Raw genomic sequence first — 17,892 nt, forward strand, 5'->3', positions numbered from 1 at the left:
TGTCGCGGTGAGAGACATCCCAAGGCCCCAACCGTGAACCTCAGGAGTTCCCAACCAATGGGTCTCCAACTTGCCTTCCACAACTAAACCCCAGAATCCCCACCCGCAACCTGCTACGGTGGTATCTGCCCTTCACGTCATTCTCCGGGGCCAAGGCAACCCCGTGCACAAAGGAAGATGAAGCGGCCGACAGCTAGTCCATGATGCAGAGACAAATAAGACCTGAGCCCAGGGAGCTCCCAGGCCCTCAGGACCCAGCCGGTGGACGACCAGCCTCCGGGCCAGCCCCACGCCGGGCCCCCCCGGACTTATTGCGACGGCGGGATCTGGAACGCCGTTGTCTCTTTGAATTGTTTCCCACCGCTTCATTCTGGGATGAGTCGGATTCCCTACCAGGGGGTGTATGAGCACACAGCTTTACTGTCTCATCCCTCCATTTAAATACTTCCTCCGGCGATTCAAAGAACAATGTTCGGGACTCATAGACAACCCTCAGGCGAGCTGGATAGAGAAGAGCGTAGGATAGATGAAGCCCTCGCAACCGAGCCTTGGCCGCTAGGAAAGACTGGCACTGCTGTTGGACCATGCGCGTGTAGTCTGGGAAGAAGAGGATATGGGAGTTTTCGAACTGAAGAGGCTCCTTCTCTCTGGCTTGGCGGAGAATGACATTTGATAGTTCAGGATTTTAGCAATGACTGGCCGCGGACGGGCCCCCACTGGCGGCTTCTGGATAAGTGCTCGGTGCGCCCGCTCCACCACGAACCAGCGGGACAGCGATTCAGGCGGGAGCCAGCCCTCCAGCCATTGGGAAAGAAAGCGCTCCATGTTGCTCCCCTTGCAGCCCTCCGGAAAACCCACAAAGCGCAAGTTATTTCTGCGGGCTCGCTTTTCTGCGTCCTCGACCCTGCCCGCCAGGCCCCGCTGGGCCGACTCCAAGGCCTCAACCTGCTTCCTCAGCGTCGCCACCTCGTCCTCCACACCCGACACCCTGGTTTCAGACTCTGTGATGCGGGCAACCGCGTTGCGCAGATCCTGGCGCAGCAGCATCACATACGAACCAACTGCCCCAATGTTGGCATCCAGCATATCTCGGGACTGCGTTATAGCTGCTAGGAGGGCAGCATTGTCCGGCGTCGCCGCCGAGGTGCCCCCAGCGGCCGTCCCTGCCAGGCCCGTGCCCGTGAATTTATCAATTGGCCCCTGTTTCGCCGCGCCTTCACCATGTTTGTCCTTGGTCATTGTCGCAGACCTTTACTCCAAGGCCACGGCCGCGCAAGACCAAGCGGGCCCGACGGCAGGTCCCCTCCACCACCTACGTTGCCACCTCCGGGATGTTGCCCCTGAGACGAGTCCTCTGCGCCAATCGTCAGGTGAGAACCATGGGAATCAGGGTCCTGGCCTCCCTGCCCCAGGCACCCAGCCACCGCTGATCTGCGTGCCCCCGGCCCGTTCCGGACCAGGCCCGATCTCCGCCAGAAGGATCCAGGCGCTGCCTCTCCGATGATGCCCCGGGGAAGGCGTGACGTCCACACCAACCCAGCCGGCCAACCGAGACAGGCCCCGCCATCTCAGGGGTCCAGGAAGCTGCAGCCCTCCCCGACCGGGCCGGATGACCGTCCGTCCCTCTCCGCCGCCCCCCACAGGTCTCCTCACCCCCTGCGACCTGAATCGGCCGTCGAACCCCCGAATCTCTGGCGCAACTGGGGGGGGGGGGAGGGGGGGAGAACAGAGCACGGCGCAAAGGGAACCAGGGTGCAGCCCGGGACACTCACCGCACTGCCACGTGAGCCCCTCCAGGCTAGGGCGCCCCAGGATGCCTCCACAGGTCCCCTCCAAGCTGGGTTGAATTGTCGTTCCCAGGGCGCTGCTCCGCCTCCAGCCGCAATCGCCGCCGTCCGGCCACCGCTAGATCAAGTGTGGGTCCCCGCCGCAGCCTCACTCAGGGAGGCCAGGCCCCGCCTCTCACGAGAGGCCGCGGCTCACAGCGCTGCACTAGGCCGGAAACCGCCGCTCGGTCGTCTTGCGGCTCGCGGGGGACCCCGGGACTTCAAAGTCGCTCGGGCTGCCGTCGCTGCCAGTCGCCCCTCTCCGCTGTCAAGCAGGGCACCTCAGCTCCGGGGAATAGGATGATTAAACAGGATAAATATTACGGGAGGGCGGGAGCCGGCTTAAAGCTCATCCACCATCTTGGCTCACCAAGCCACGCCCCCGACAGTCGACAATTTTGAGGGCCTTATGCGCCCATTCTTATAGTCTGGTTCCAGACACCATATGTGATCTTGGGTCGGAGTCTTTGAAGTGTGTGTTGGGCATCTGCATCCTTTAGAAGTGCCCTCTTCTCTGTCCTTCCTCTTCCTCCCTTCCTCCAGAAAGCAGTCTGTCACAGCAGGAACGACTCCAAAATTGATAGCCCCACATCACAGGTCATGAGAGTGCCTAGATGTGCATACATGGATGTCAGCCACAGTGAATGTGTATCAAAAGGTTACCCTAGGGCCCCAGTCCCAGCCATATTCTTTGATTCTCTTATCAGCTTTATCTCCTTCCTGAGATGTGTTCAGGTCCCTTTCTGTTGACCTCACTCTGAATCAAAGAGTACCCTTTGAAGTATATTGAAGAGCCTGTCTCTCCCTTCATCCAACGTGCCCCACCTATCTCACAAGAATGCAGCAATTCACAAATCTGTCCAGGGGATTCCTCTGCCTCCTCATGCTCCTCTAGTCAGCCCTGGGTTTCCAAAAATGGAACTCAGTGTCTTTCTTGTATTGTACCATTGACAGGCACACATGCATCTGGCACCTACATTTAACACATGCACTGCACAGCACTAAATACTAACCTGACTCGGCAGCAGAACTTTACATGAGTGAGCCTGTAGGCCATACTCCAGTGAGATAGCCAAAAAGGCCTTTACATTTCTACTGATCGCTACAGGGCACTCATGCTACTTAACTCCTGGAAAAGGCAGTAGCCTTTCACCACAATGAAAGTGCATTGGGTGTCCCTCCCAGTCAAACAAAACCACAATCCGAAAGTCAGGCCTATATCATGGCACACACTCATCATTCATGTTCACTCATGACAACAAAAATCTGCACCAGACGTCCAGACATCATTGCAGGTGGAGGCACTCAGGACAGGGTACACATTCTTCACCATGTGAGGTACTTTTCAGTCCCAACAACAGGCACCAGCAGTCGGGTAACTACACCTTTTATTAGATCTTTGGTCTGCTCTTTCGTGAAATTTGTGTGCCATGCAGGAGTCCTCAAATGAGAACTGCTGGGTGGATAGCAGGCAGAGAAGTGCTTTTAAGGCAGGCCAGATGTTATACTATCATTTGGGATGCAGAATAATTGTTGCTGCCGTGTTGTGAATCTGTTGTAGTTTGCAGAATAGGTACCAGTGTGTGTAAAGGGAGAGTTAGTTTGCATAATAAAAGCTAAGTTGAGAGAGTACAAGTGATATAATGAGTTGAACAGGGTGCTTGAATCACAGGAAACAAACATTTTCCTGAAGGGTCTGGGAAGGTGGAAGGAGTGCTTGGATCTGAGATGACTCTCAGTGCCAAACATTGACTACCAAGTTTCTCATTACTTTGGTCAGAGTACGTGGTGTCCCACTTCTGTTGCCAACGAATGGGTAGTTGCGTCCATGTTGAATTGCCACTTCTCAAGATTTCAGTTTTAATGGCGTTCAGTTTTGGATTGACCTTGGTCGTCCAGTCATCAACTGCATGGAGGCAAAACCCTAGCATGTCAGAGTTGGTCAATGTTTCTAGTTTTAGGAGGGTCTGGTTAGCATCTACATAGTTGTAGTTGGGAAGGCCGTTCGAGGAAAGGGGATAATGTATATGTTGAACAGGAGAGAGAAATGATGGGTGATTTCTTGTGACCCATAATAATTGCAGGGCAAAAAGAGGAAAAGTAAGAAGGGACATAGGTAAGGGTGGGCGTAGTTCGCGAAGTAGCACTTCGCGAAGCTACGCAAAGTGAAGTTCGCACTACGCGAGCTACGCGTAGCACTTCGCGAACTGCGAAGTAACATGTTCGCACTGTGCAAGATGTTGTTTTCAATGATTGCACAGTGCGGACAAGCAACCGGCACTGTGCAATCATTGAAAATGGCATCTTGCACAGTGCGAGCTGTAGTTTTCTGCTGCTCGAGTAGATTTTTACTCGAGCTGCAGCTTTCTCAACGCGAACTGGTAGTTTCTCATCGCGAGCGGTCGCGAGCATACGCGACCCCTCGCAATGAGAAACCTGACCTTCTCGCGTTGGGAATCTCGCCGGGAGGTTTATTTTCCATGCTCGCGATCGCGAACAAGGAAAAAGTCTCGCCAGGATGTCATTTTGCTTGCTCGCGGTCGCCAACTTGACGTTGAGGACCGCGAGCAAGCAAAAAATGACCGCAGCACTACGCAACACTACGCTACGCGTGTTCGCACTGTGCTACGTGCAGTTCGCGTAGCGCGAAGTAGCGCGAACTTCGCAAACTACGCGAGCGTAGCGTAGTGCTTCGCCCAGGCCTAGACATAGGTGATTTAAACTTGCTCCGAAGAGGGGGGCAGATCTTGCCTGGCCCACAGATGGCCGCTAACTAAGTAAGCTCTGCAAGCCGCCACATCAATCCGGCAAATATCCGACTGAATCGAGGGGTTAACTCGCAAGAGAAGGCTGCGGCGCGTGGATATTATCAGGGCCTCAGCTGGGCCGCACACGCTATCCAGACGGCCAGGACTTTTGTGGGACGCCGCGGTAATTGATCTCCCCGCACGATCTAAGGTCTGAGGCCTTTGGGGAAACGGAGACGCGGCACTCTTTACAAAAATAAAGCATCCACTGGTCTGTAGTAGGCCGATGGAACAGGCGCGAGAGGCCTCGTTTCGGGGGTAGACCGAAACAGGCCTTGAAAACCGGGAGGATTTTTAAGCACTTAAGTTGGAAATATTCGGTGGAAGCACCCGGATACGCACTTGTCCTGCGAGGCTAGCTTGCCCGGTCACTGATTTGCTCCACAACTGACTCCTTGGCTCAAGTAAGACACTAAGAAAAGGAAGGGGGCAGCTCCCTAAGGCCGCCTGCAACCCCTGCTCGAGGAGGGGCATACTCCTCTGATTGCCGGTAGGTAGCGGCGGATGCCAGGGTTGGGCCTGCGACATTGCGTACGCTGTGCACTGTGCCACTAAGGAGAAACAAGACAAGACGCAGCCCAAAATACACTTTGAGCAACGTAAGTCCAAACACAGAGAGGACCCCACAGACTCAGTAGCAGCAGGTTCTGGCACGGAGCCCGAAGAATCCAGCGCAGACATAACACCAATACTAACAGCGATGCAAACATGTCTTTCCACCATTGATGGGAAAATAGATTCGCTCTCCTATAGAATGGATCGCATGTCTGAGAGGCTAGATAAGCATTAAACTTAAGGGGGTAACTGTTCCTGAATTGGAAAAACAAAAACAAAACCAGGTAGGTAAAAGTGTCTCACACATAAAAAAAAGTTAGTGTGAGTGGTAAGGGAATTGCTCCTTTTATCTATGATGCCCTCACACACCCTTGCGGGTGTCATGCTTCATCATAGGGCGATGCTCCTCATGGGGGTGGCGCTGCAGTCCCTCACGGGCCCCGCTAGAGGGCTCTTTAGCGGAGATCTTTTTGAAAGGAGTCGCCGCAGTTGTGCATGGGTGTATGTGGGCCTTGAAACGAAGTGAGTGCGTTAATTACTGAATGGAACCCAGAACCGAGGTTTTTATTCACGGGTCCAATCTGTAAATTAAAATGTAGTAAAGATCCTCTGTGGGAAAGAATATAGAGGGCAGATGTCTGACTAACTGCTACTCACAGGATATGTGTACTAATGTGAAGATTTTATGATGGGGTCAACATGTTTCGCGCTCTATAATGGTCCATAAAGGATCCTATGCGCTTCGTCAGGACCAGTGAGGAGATAATAAAAATTATGTGATTCCAGGCAGGGCCTGTGAATCAAAGGTACCTTATTATTTAAGGGGAGATACGTCCATGCGCTGTGAGGTGCTTTTCATTTAAAGAACCTGCATCCGACCTGGAGAAGACAAATAAAATGAAGGAAAAAGAGAGAACAAACAACGAATGGCTATGTCAGTCGATTTCTTTATGAACATGGCCTTGTGCTATTAAAAACACCTAGCCTCATCCACCTCACTATAAGGACTAAGAGGGTAAGCATGCTGGTGTGATCATCTTAGCACAAAAGAACCAGAGTGCTCAGATAAAATGTACTGTGGCTTAGGTAGTGCTCCGTGTTGTCATTGGTTCTTGATCCTGCCATTGTACTGTCTTGTTGCCTCCTCTTCTTCTGCCTCTTCCTTTGCCCCTCCCTCTGTTGTAAAAAGGAGGGTTCGGGAATTGGTGGAACTGAGGAGGTTGGAAGTGGTGTGTGGGCGGTATGTTCCACATTCCACGACCCGAGGGCAAGGGGCAGGGAACTTTAGACCTGAGCGCAGGGGTATCAAATATTTTAAATAGTTCTAAAGGCTCTGCTCCATGGTAATAGGCATTTACATTTCATGTCCGCTTTAATATCCTTGGTTCCTCTTAACCAAGCCCTGGAGCCTTCTCGGGTGAGGTACACTACTTAAAAAGATTACTTTACTTGAGGCCCTGGGGAAGTTTCTTCCCTCCCTGTGGGTCACACACAGCAGCTAGGCGGTGGAGTTGCGCAGGTGGAAATTAGAGTATTTGCCGGTAACATCCACCTCTAGGCATTACATGCGACATGACAAATGATCAAAAAGGTTTTTTTCTGTTTTGTAATAGTGTTATGGTTTTAGCGAATGTAATGACTAGTATTGGGTTGGGTGGGAAGCAGACCGCCTCTGACCAGTTGGACAAGGCATGGCGTGGGAGGGTTCTGTTTTTGATTTCACAGAATACAAGTGTAGGAATTGCGTGCAAAATTTAATCAGGCCAATCAAAATAGAGCTGGCAGCATATATAACAGTTTTATACCTCATTATTAGCGCTTAAGAGGGATAGCCCTTCACTGCCACAGATATGGGGGTGGGGGATTTTAACTGCCTTTTAGACCTGCGCTTAGATCGCTCGAGGGACCCACCACGGCGCCCGTCGGCAGCTGTTAGGGTCATAGGTGACATGGTTTCTCAGCTGATCCTGTTAGATTTCTGGAGAGCCAGATCTCCACCAGGATCTACACCAGGATAGACTATTGGCTGATCTTGGGGGCCTTGATGCACAATGTATGAGAGTGCACGGTCTTGGCTCGCACATTCACTGATCATTCTCCAGTTCTGCTGGAAGTGGAGGTTCCAGCACTCAAGGCGGCCCAATACACGTGGATATTCCCTCCGTATTCCCTACTAGACATGGCGTTCAGGGTGGAGTTGGCCACTGCCAATGTAGAATTCTTCGATCTCAATATTGGCACGGTTTAGCACTTTGCCACTGTGTGGGAAACGTTTAATGTATACATTAGGGGGTAGCAATCAATAAACACTCTGGAGTTTTGAGATCAATCAGGAGTAGGCTTTCGACACTTGGGAGTCAGCTGGGGAGGCTGGAGAGGGAAGTTATAGATGGGAATGATCCCCAGGTAACCGAGATTTTGAAACAAACACTAGAAGAATACCATGAAGAAGCGGACAGCAAAATCGAACTTTGGGGAAATACACGATTGCCACAACCTACGGGGAAGGGGACAGACTGGGCTCGATACTAGCGGCTATGTCCCATCGCCAGCGTGAGTCTGGGGCGGAGGCAGAGCTGCTGGGAGAGAGCAGAAACCTGCTGAGTGACCCAACTGAAATTGGAAAAAGATTCAGCAGATACTATGAGGACTTGTATAGTTCTAGAGTGACACCAGACGAAAAGGCTATATTAGACTACCTAGATTACATAAAGTTGCCCAGGCTCACAAGCGAGCACAGAGAATACCTAATGAGGCCTCTCGACTCCTCTGAGATCCAGATGGCGCTGAACTCTATGCAGGAGGGGAGCCCCCTGGGTCAGGACGGATTCTCAGTGTCCTTCTATAAGGCCTATAAGGAACTTTTGATCCTTCAACTAAGCACTCTGTGTAAAGAGATAGGTGAGATGGCATAATGCCACTCCCTATGAGAGAGGCATTCATTATAATGTTGCTGAAACCTGGGAAGTCCCCTCAGGAGTGCTCGTCCTCCAGGCCATTGTCGCTCATTAATGTAGATACTAAGAAATGTGTTAAAATACTGGCTAACAGGCTGGCCCCTCTCCTCCCTATCTTGATTGGCCCCGAGCAGGCCGCTCTCAATCGTACAATCTAAGGACAGTCTTCGCAGCCATTCAGCATGTCAACCTGGATATTAAAGCTGCTGCGGGGTTTTTAGATGCAGAAAAAGCTTTTGGCTCTATTGAATAGCCATTTATTATAGCAGTGCTGCGGCGATTGGGGGTGGGAGAGATATTCTTACAGTTGGTTTCAGTCCTTTACAACCAGCCGATAGCGAGAGTTTGGGTGGGAGATGTCGTTACCTCTCCCTTCCAGATTTCTAGAGGTACAAGACAAGGTTGCCCCCTGTCCCCGCTATTGTATGCGGTGGTGGCAGAGCCCTTAGCTTGCGCTCTCAGAGAATACCATGGGCATAGGGGGATTCGCTTCCCTAATTACAATCTTACATTGGACTATGTGATAAGCAACATTTCATTTACCACAGAAACATACATGTTGACATACTCTGCATGTCTCACTTCTAAACATTTTGCGCCTGAGCCTTGAAGGAACATGTGACAAATGGCTCATCTAATATTAGCAGACAAAAGCGGTTCAAACTGACATGTGAAGATTGCAGCTTGACTTGTAACCAGTCATAGCTTCTAGGCAGCCCTTATGCCATGTTTCTAAAGTCTCTCGTGTGGTCAGGGCAAGGCCACACAGTCACCCACATTTAAAACCTGACTTGAATACCTGTTGCACATGGTTACTATGCACTCTGTGAAGTCATCTTAAAGCCGACTATGCAAATTGGCATCGGTAGAGAGCTCGTACTGGAAGATGTTTAGCAGCCTCCTACACCCAGAGGTCTAAGTATATGAGGAATCTGGGTCTATAAAAGCAAAATAACCCACGGGGAAACATGCAGAAGGACTAATATTTATACATATAATATGCAGCATAAATAGCCTTTTTCATTCTGCAGATTTCAGGCAATCCCACCACATTATTTGGCCCGCCTTTGCCATCTAAATGTAGTGGCACCCATTATGACAAACATTAGCAAAGCCAATAGTTCTCCCATTAATTATGAATGCCAAGCTATTTGCTTAGTCAATGGTTATTTGTAAAGCATAACATAAAAATACACTTCAACATACTGGAGGAAAAGCAAACACATATCTTAAGGCATCTCAAACCTGTACACTAAATTCACTACTTTCAATCTTTGTAAATGGCTGGGTTTATGTTTCAAATACCTTTCACTGTAAAAACTGAACAGAATATAAAAGATTAAGGAAGCTCAAAGGAAAACACTTGTAAAAGCCTAATTTACTTTCTACAGGGCTCATATGAAACATGCTCCAGCCATATGGTCCTCTGCAAGAGCCAAGATTTTAGGTGTATGGGTCTCCAGGAGAAAAGACAGCTCCTTTTCAGGCATGGTAAATACCTGAAATGCAAACTAAATGAGCACAGAAGCAGGCACCTCTCTAGGGCCATAAAGGCCTTTGTGTGACAAGGCCTGCACCTTTGTTCAATGTGTTGAATGCAGCCCTTAAAGTCTGATCTTTAGTCAAATATTGGTTAAAAATACCTGTTGCAACTGGGAAGGGTGGGGAGCAACATGGAGTTCTGAGGCGGTTTTTTGAGAGGGGGGATTGCACAAGAAAAAGATCAAGGCCTTACATGAATACGCCATAGTGCAAGGGTGCCTGTGTTGCCGGGAATGATTGTTTATGTGCAGGAAGGTGTCCCTTCATGCACCTAAACAATCCATAATGGTGATTTGTTACTTCTGTGTGTGCTGCAGAATGCAGCACACATAGAAGTAGCAAATCACCATAATTTAATGATTGTTCATGTGCAGGAAGGGACAGTTTCCTGCACATGAACAATCATTCATGGTGTTTTGCTCTTTCTGTGTGTGATGCATTCTGCAAAAACGAGTAGATATAAAAGTATTTCTCCTAGTTTTGCCATTCGAACACCTGCTGTTGCATGGCACTAGTTTTTGGAGCGGCCTCAGATTTACACATCCTTGTAAATCTGGGGCAGCGTAAAAATAAATGGGTGTTTTGGTGGAATTCCCGCAGCAACACCCATTGCGCACCCCTTTCACACTAAGTGATGTGTGTAAAGGGGCCGAATTTACAAGGCTTAACACCTCTTTGTACATATGGAGAAAGGCATAATGCCACCAGAATGTTGCTAAAAGTGATGTTCTGGTGGCGCTGTCCCCTTGTAAATATACCACATCATGTCTTGCTCATACAGAAGCTGATGGTGATTGGTGTGAGTTATTATTTATTTTATGCGAGTTAAGGTAACTTATACAGTATATTCTTGCTATTGTCAATCATGCAAGGAATTTGAATGCTGAAGGCACTGCTATAAATCAGTCCGGTGCTTTCATTAGTATTCAGCAGTTAGCATACAAAGACATGCACCGTAGAGACTTCTTGGAGCAAAGACTGAACGTTTTTAACAATCTCACTATATGTAAAAGGCAGCGTTGGACATATGGTTCTTTTCCAACCCTGGGGCTGCTGTAGTATCACTTTGCCCCGGCAGAACAGTGCATCAGGCAACGTTTAATGACGCAAGAGAGTCGCTGAGTAGCATTTCATTTCTTTTATTTGATGTCTGAAAAATTAGATATAAAATGACTCTGTTCTATTTTATATTCTGACTGCCCCTTTGTGAAGAGGAATTGACTATAATAATTAAATATGGATATTTGGATTATTCAACGTTGTGATTTTTTTTTTTTTTTTGGAACAAGGCGACCCTTGCCAGCTTTTCAGAATAACCAAATACAACTAAATGCCTCACATTTAGATGTATTTATGTACATTTGGCCCTATGTATGACCGAGACAGCGTTGATGGTTCACCGCCCTGTGCCCTTACCAAGATCTTTTTTGAAAATACTTTGAAGGACCTCGATTGTTTGAAGACTTGAAGCAGCATAACGAGGTGGTACTTTACATTGCTCAGAGGTGCGCATCAGTGTTTGAAATAGAGCTGCACTCTCCCTTTATCGCGTTTGGATTTACGTTGTCAGGATTGTTGAATTCATACGGATTCCTGGTCGTTTCCCTCACCCCTGTCCTGAGGAGGCCTAGATGTTTCATTTGGCCGAAACGCGTCCGCGTCGACAGATTTTGTTAAGAGGAGTCTGATAAGAAAGTGTTTGACTTATTCCTTAAAAAAAAAAAAAAAAAGTTTTTTGCACAATTTTGTGATTAGGGTTCTGTATATCTTTAGAGCCACTTGTGCAAACAAGACTACCTCCAAGTGTATTACCTATAGGTTTTAGGTGAACACTTTCTTTTTTCGACGATTTGGGTAGAAGGAACTTGACATTTTTGTTAGCATTATTAATTTTTTGTGTATTTGTATATAAGTGTTATGTGTATGTATATATATGTATATTGAGAGAAATTCTAAAATTATGATGAAATTTATCTGGATTACGTTAATTAAATTTTGTAATCATTTGGTCTTTGGTATGTGATTGTTTTTCCCCTTTTTGAAATGTATGTGAATGAATAATAGGACTGTGTTCTATCAATGGAGGAATATTTAGCCTTCTATTGAGAAATAATTCTCTTTTTTGTATATATTTTTTCCTCCTGGCTATTTCCTTGATTTTTTCATTCTAATGTAAATCCTGAACACGCGGAATGAATGCTCCTCCTAATCAAAACATATACACCACACACGTCTAACACTGGACAGCTTACGTGCAAAGTCATTGGCTTATTCATCAGAAACTGTGTTTTTCACTTTGGTTATTTCTTTGATCTTGCATGAGAACCAAGGTAAAATAATGCTATTTTACAAAATAGACCCATTTCCTTCCTCCTGTTTTAAGTGGCTTTAAATATATGTGTTGCTGTGAAGAGAAAGCACACTAGCACTTTGCCCTGTTCATCAGGGTCCACCTCAGCAATGTTAATACCAACGGGGCACAGTCTGAATACCTATTAGCAATCGAAATATGGCAACATTTGTGGATTGTAAGGTTTTGCTTCGCAGTTAGATACAGAAGTTTCCTATTGTTTAAACCATCTGAGCTAGAACAAAAGTGTTTTTTTGAAATCAGCAGATTCTGCATGAGATGGTGGATTGTGTGGTAATATTGCTGGTTGCAAAATCACAAATTTTCCATTGTCCAGGGTACTAAAATATTAGAATATATTTAAAAAAAATATGAAGTAACTAATAAACTGATTTTTTCAAGAAGGCAAACACCGCAACAGTGAATAAGAAAAGTCCAATTGCAGTAAACCAAAATCTATAAAATGTGAGTTAAAGGAGTGCTCGCCAACTCAATCTTTCTTCTTGTTGTGACTAGTGGGTGGATCATGAAACATTCAAATACCACACAAGTAGATTTTGAAATGTTGGCCAGGCTAGGGACACCACAGAAGTCACTCATTTTGGGCCTTGTGCATCTTTTTCATTTTAGACCTTTTATTTATTTTCAATGGTATACAAAATCACAGATTCAAAAAATAAACAGCAACTATTTCAAGTACACAGAAAATAATACAGATTATGAAAAGAACGAAGGAAGGCAACACAGTAAAGAAAGAAAAGACAAAAAAGGCTTTAAAAGCGACTTAAATAGTGTCAGGAAGCACAGAACAGAATATAAGGCAACCATGACCTTTACAATGCTGCTTTATGACACTTGTCTCCGGATCTCCATGAAGGTTTTTTTTTTGAGTGCATATTCAATCAAGCTACCCCTTAATTGATAGGAAAATCCTTTATTACCTTGTTCTAGCATACTGTTAAAACTGTCACATTTTCTTACATATTTAACTGATGCCCACCATGTGTAACACAGCGGTTTCGTCCTATCCTTCCAAAAGCAATAATGGATTTAGAAGCAATAACCAGTAGGAGATCTAGAAGAGCAAGTTTTTGTGCACCCCAATTCAAGCCTGAGGTATCTGCAAACACTCCCAAACATTCCCAAATAGGTTTGAATACCAGCACAGGGACTGACTTATAAAGGTAACTTATACTGTTGAATAATCTTTACTTTTGAGTAAGATTACTATGTTTTGCCTATTCACAAAATCCATTTGCAAATTTACTTTAAAAATGTAACTCACATATCTTCACCATATTGAACGGCCTGGGGAGCTATACACTTTTGAGTAATTTAGACTTTTGAGTAAGTTTACTACCTTATGGCCTTTCACAAAATCAAGAAGTAAATGTGCTTCAAATGTGTAAGTTACACTCATGACACAACGCTTCTGGATGATTCTCCCGAAAACATTACAGTATGTAATGTGATTCAAATTCCTCAATGTCTCTCCCAATAATACTGCCAAGTTTCATAACTATACATCTGCCAGACATTACCTTAGAAATTCTACCCCAAATTATTTCTGCAGGATCTCAACAGCAGGAACAGTTTTAACAAGAAATCCATCTCCACCTAAAATGGAGTAAAAGGCTAGTAAATGTTCAACACGCTTTCTCAAAGTACCAGGGGTATAGTTTCAGTGTCAAGCCCACCTTCCTCTGCAGTATTAGAAGACTTTCCTTGTGATATTCCCCCTAGCCAGCAGGTCTTAGCCTTTTGTCCCTCGCAAATGGAGAGATTATAGGCAGCATTAGTGCAGTTTAGGGCTTGCACGCAGCAACAAGGGTAAATGACATATCACAAGTATTCAGATAGTAGATTCTGAAGCAAGAGAGCATGTGGTGGCTGCATGCTGTTAGGGTAGCCGTCCCCTTATAACTTTTAGATGCAGCTCATCAGTTACATACACAGTGGGGGAAAACTACATACCTGAATTGCTTAGTAGCATGAAAATATCTTGCATTTGTGTTGAGGTCACTTGAAGTGCCAATCTCTATAAAAGTTGATCTCACAGTGTTTTAGTGCTCCACAACCACTTGTCTATATAAGTTAATTTTCCAGTTCACTGGCTCGTGGGTTTTTTCATAGTACCGATTTTGATTTTGGCCATATTAGTTTTCTTTAGTATTTCCCTTTAAAGGCACCTTCTGGCTCCCTCCTTTGTAATGTAATGAGGTGCTTATATAGCGCTCTATCACCCGACGGGTATCCTAGCGCTGAAAATGGAGAGTCCCCACCAGAAGTTAATAGGGGCAGCCGAGGTGTGACACAGGAAGGGAGGAAAAGAGAGATAATATCAGAAGGAAAAATTACTCCAGCCTAGGAAATAAATTCAAAATTCAAACTTTTTTAACAGTATAGCGGTTTCTGTACATCTCTTCCTATCTGGTGTCTCATAATTCTTTTAGCATTTTTTAATCAAATGACCCACTCCTTACCTTATGTTAATTTTTAAATTGACACTGCAATTGTAATAGTACATTTTTAAGCTTTGCCTTCCAACAGCGTTAGCTGGTTTGTTGAAGGCATATTTTCTCCACTACCTTAAAATATATGAACATATCTTGAGCTTTTGGTCAACCTGTTGCTCATAATTGCATGGCTTTCTTGTTTGTCTCATTTCCTTGCTTCTTATTTGTTGGCCTTCTTCCTTATTTTTTGCTTGTCCCACCTCTGGAGCACTTCTTATTTGCCATGGTTTGATGAGATGGTGTGTATCCTTCCACTGCTTACATTCAGGGAAATACTTTTTTCTTTTCTTTTAGCACACCATGGGAGTTTGTTTGTTTTATTGATCTATTGCATGTGTGTTGCTTTCCCTTCACACCTCTGCCCCCTGTGCACTTCCTGTTGCTCCCCATATACAGATGTCATTATCCAACATATGTGCACATGCCTCAACACCCATGCGTATACATCATCAGGCTTTTGTTTTAGCTGATCCTGTTGTGCATCAGCAATCATCCTTTTTTCACTTCTTCTCCAAAAACCACTGGCAAAGTAAATAGGTCTATCTTGGCAAAGCCAAAAAGCTAGACCAATTGGCTTTGCCAATGCTTGTTAATCCTACAGCTAAGTGTAGTATATGATCTATTTACATCTTCCACTATTCTGTTAACTTCCCTGTTAGTGTTGTTCTTTTTCTTTGCACTTGGGTGTTTGGTCCGTCTCTGGGAATGCTGAACCCTCTCATTGAAGATTCATCTGACGGTGGTTTGTTCCTTGGAGAGCGTGGAAGAGAAGACTTGCGATTAACTGAATAAAAAAGGAAAAGAGAAACTTTCAGCCTAAAGAATTAGATGGAATTTTCCAACAGAGATAGATCTACCTAGAAGTAGAGGGTTTTGTTAAACCATGTTCAGGCCAATATAAGTTGTAAAAGGCTTTGAGCGTTTTTATTTTTAAAGGTAGATTTTCAATGTTGAGCAGACTGCCCTCCTTGCAGGCTTCTCTCATCCCTAATGAGCATAGACTAATGCTATTAAGCACTCGTGTGGCTCATTCACTGCTGGTAATTTCATGGCCAGCACTAGACTGTGGGTGCTTTCACCATCACAGGTCTCAGAATTGTTACATAAAAAGGAGCAGTGGCACTGAAACGATAGACCATTTCAACACCGCTCCCCCTTCCAAGCAGCATTAATAGATAAATATGGCTGGAGCACAGGAGCATCCTTGACCAGGAACCTGAGGAATACGTGTTTTTTGATGGCAGGAGTAAGTCGCAGGAGCCCTGAAGAATAAACAGTAGGTTGTTATGTTATGTTATTTAAACTTATAGCGCGCACAGCTACTCCAAGGAGTGTCCCGGCGCGACCCAAGGGAAAACCGAACATAACCTGACTTTAGATAAAAAGGTGAGTTTTTAGCAATTTTTTTTAAAAGCCGCAATATCTTCCACACAACGAAGTGCCAAGGGAAGCGCATTCCAAGCACGGGCTGCAAGAACAGCCAAGGAAGCGCCCCCCAGGCGATGCCGCTGGAAACCAGGATTCTTCACCAGCCTAAGAGATGAAGAGCGCAGAGTCCTCCCCGGAACATAAAAGGAGAAACGTTTCTGCAGATAGCCCGGGCCTTGACCATGTAGTGCCCGATGGGCAATGGTGAGAGATTTAAACACCACTCGCGCCTTGACCGGAAGCCAGTGCAGGGAACAAATGTAGCCCCGCACACTCTCCCTCGGCGCGATCCCACCCAAGAGGCGGGCAGCCGCATACTGAATCACTTGCAATTTATTAAGGGAGTAAGCTGGGATCCCTACATAAAGCGCATTGGTATCGTCCAAGCGGGACAAGATAAGCGCATGCACCACAGATTCCCGTGCCGCCTGCGGAAGAAGCGGAAATAACCTTCTCAGGACTCTGAGGAGACCAAAGCAGCAGCCTGCCAGTCGCTTTACTTGAGTGGAGAAAGAAAGGTTACCATCAAACCAAACTCCCAGATTCTTAGCGGTCTGACTATTGGACACTGGCGGTGGAAACTCAGCTGGCCAGATCACGTCTCTAAACCCAGTCGGAAAGTCACCAAACAGTAAAACCTCGGATTTGTCCTCGTTACATTTCAATTGCGCATTCGCCAACCACTTGAAGACCGAAGAAAGACACGATTGCACGGGGGCCACCGTAGTCACATTCTTATCCCAGGTAAACAATAGCTGAGTGTCATCAGCATAGGCAATCACCTTAGCCCCCAAACTCTCTGCCAAAAAAACGAGAGGGGTAAGATAAATATTAAACAAGGGGGCTAAGGGATGAACCCTGGGGGACCCCTGTTTAAACCCGCTGAGGTGAGGAGGACGCCGGGGGTAGCCATACTTGCTGAACCCGGCCTTCCAAAAAGGACTTAATCCAGCCCCAGGCTGAGCCAGCCACCCCAATCTCCGCCAATCTGTCTAGCAATAATGGATGGGGGACCGTATCAAAGGCAGCCGACAAGTCGAGCAGCACTAAGGCTGTTCTCCCGCCGGCATCGAGACACTCCCGAATTGCTTCCAACACTTCCACCAGAGCACCTTCCGTACTAAAGGAAGAGCGGAAGCCCGACTGAGCTGGATGTAAAAGCCCCGCCCTCTCCACATACTCCGACAGCTGTCTGTTTACTATCTTCTCACAGACTTTAGAGAGGCTGGGGAGGAGAGAGATGGGCCTATAATTCCCCGGAATCGAGGGATTAAGAGTAGGTTTCTTCAAGAGAGGGACGATTTTTGCCTGCTTCCAAACACTTGGAACCCTAGCAACATGCAAAGACAGATTAATAATGTAATTGACTTCAGCATTCACAACCTCTGCCACCGAAGCCAATAATCTTGCCGAGCACGGCTCAGCCGGAGAGCCGGACTTCAGACCCTTCAAAATTCTCAACGTGCATGACAAATCAACCGGGGAAAAATTAACCAAGGAGTGATTGGAAGAAATTGCCTCGGGAAAGGAAGCACGAGACACCACAGCTAAAGCAGAAAAATCTTGAGCAGCAGGGCATAAGAGGCTGCCTTGTATCCTTTGAATTTTATCCAAAAAGAATTTGGATAACGTCTCGCACCAGTCTACCGTCACCGGCATAATGCTGCTCTGAGCAGAGGGGGACATAAAGTTCTGTACGATGGCGAAAATCTCTTTTGAGTTATTTTGAGCCTGATCGATACGAGTGGCAAAAAACACCCTTTTTGCTAAGGAGATAGCCTTATAGTAAATTTTCTGTCCCTGCCTGAGTCGATCATTAGCCACCTGACAATAGTTGCTAAGGCGCCAAGAACGTTCCAATTTCTTACAGTCCTGCTTCAAATGTAGCAGCTCCGCTGTAAACCACGGTTT

The sequence above is a fragment of the Triturus cristatus genome, chromosome 8, assembly GCF_964204655.1.
Source record: "Triturus cristatus chromosome 8, aTriCri1.1, whole genome shotgun sequence".
Lineage (NCBI taxonomy): Eukaryota > Metazoa > Chordata > Amphibia > Caudata > Salamandridae > Triturus > Triturus cristatus.